The 2,092-nt window shown below is 25.3% G+C and overlaps 1 pseudogene; it reads left to right on the forward strand.

The window, feature by feature from the left end:
* The first annotated feature begins 528 nt into the window (after nucleotides 1-528).
* The window catches only part of LOC112528614, a 2,692-nt pseudogene continuing 1,128 nt past the window's right edge, over nucleotides 529-2,092 (forward strand).

The following is a 2,092-nucleotide window of genomic DNA, read 5'->3' on the forward strand; positions in this document are numbered from 1 at the left end:
TGATACTTTTATTCAAAAATAAAAATATTATCGCTCTCTCAAAACCACATAAAATTGTATTATATCGACATGGATAAAAAATAAAACGAAACATTAAAATGGAAATGTGTCTCGATGCATTGCACGAGTACCCATCTAGTGTATATATATATATATATATATATATATATATAGGGGTGGGTTCAAATAAAAACCACTCAATTTGTAAAAACCGTGAAAACCTCATTCAACCAATCATAATTTTTCATTTTGTTCATTTTTTTGTAATTATGAGATGTTGATTAACTATTTTTATTGTGGAGGATGTTAATCATGGATATTATCATCTTCATTATTTTAATTTTAGAGAAATACATGAAACAGTTTCATTAAAATGTATAAAATCACAATTATCATAATAATATATAAAGTTATCTAATAATTTTAAAATCACATGAATTGAAAAAAATCAAAATAACAAGACCTTTATTGATGCAATATAAAAAGGCTGTTTTCTTCTTTCCCTTTATCCAACTTTAGATGTGGCAAATGGAGGAAAAAAGGTACATTTCATCCTCATCAAATTTGCATCTTGTTTCATAAACTTGAAATTTTTAAAATATGCCCACAAATTTAATCGTGTTTTGTTTTCGAATTTTTTAGATGTGCGGTTATCACCGGTGGAAACAAAGGGACTGGATTCGAAATATGTCGTCAACTAGCACTGGAAGGGGTTAAAATAATACTGACGGCTAGAAACGAGAGCCGTGGACTGAAAGCTGTCGAAAAACTCAACGCTTCTGGTATATCAGATGTCATTTTTCATCAACTTGATATTAAAGATCCAACTAGCATAGCATGTTTGGTTGAATTCATTGAAACCAGATTCAGAAAACTCGATATCTTGGTAAGCTAAAGAGATACGCAGCTGCTTCATTTTAAATAAAAAACGACACATCGTTTCAAATGTTAATTTTATTTAATAACTTGATGAGATGGAAAAGGAATAGAGTGGTTTTTTCATTTTATTCCAAAAATTTAACATTAAAAATATATTCCAGCGGGTAAAATTTTAGTTCACCAAAACGGTATCGTATGCAACAACTTACCCAGTAAGTGTTTATTATAGTAAGAGTTGTCGCATTCATTTACCGGGTAAGACTATTGGTCCTTGTTTCACTCTTACCGGGTAAGATTTTTGGTTCTTACCATATTCATCCGGTAAGGTAATATGATTTGGCATTCAGTTATCTAAGTAAGGGTTTACTAAATGACTCTAATTGTGTTTTTTTATTCGAAGAAAATCTAAATATTGTTTGCAGATCAACAATGCAGCAGAAATTGGAATTGTTGTGCATGAAAACGAATTTAGAGCTGGAGGAGGGTTTGTAAGTATTTTTCGTATATATATTTTTAATGGCAGTCATTTAAAATATATGAAAAATAATAATATTAATACTATTTAAATTTTATATTCTTTTTATTTGGATAATAATAATATCTATGATTTTTACAATTTTCTTTAAAATGGAAAAATAGAAAAAAAAATGTGAAATTCTCTAACTTTAGAAAACTTTTCAAAAATGAATATCATGTCAGAGAAATAATTTTTTTTCTTATATTACATAAAAAAAAAAAAAAACTAAAATTAAATGTTTAAAAAATATTTTATTAAAATATATATAATATTTTAATAATATAATTAATGATGTAATCTTTAGAATGATGAAACCGTTGGAGTTGATTGCAAGTTTTTTAGAGATTTTAAATTTTGATTATCTATTTTTAAAAATTTAGTTGAGGTGAAAATCAATTTTTATGCATAAAATATTGTTTGTAGATGCATATTACTTAAAATTCAAGATCGTAGGTAAATTGTACATAAATACAACTTATTAAAACTTCATTTTTGGATTTGTATAACTAACTATAAATAAACATATTCAAATACGGGATATACATATCATTTTGAATATACAAAAACCAAAATATAATCAGAACAATCATTAGTTATAACAAAATACGTAATTATTATATTTATAAAGAATTATATTATTAAACGATGAATAAATTATTTCACTATTAAATCTAAATTAAATTATAAATAAAATAT

Source organism: Cynara cardunculus, assembly GCF_001531365.2.
Source record: "Cynara cardunculus var. scolymus isolate 2C chromosome LG 15, CcrdV1, whole genome shotgun sequence".
Taxonomy (NCBI): domain Eukaryota; kingdom Viridiplantae; phylum Streptophyta; class Magnoliopsida; order Asterales; family Asteraceae; genus Cynara; species Cynara cardunculus.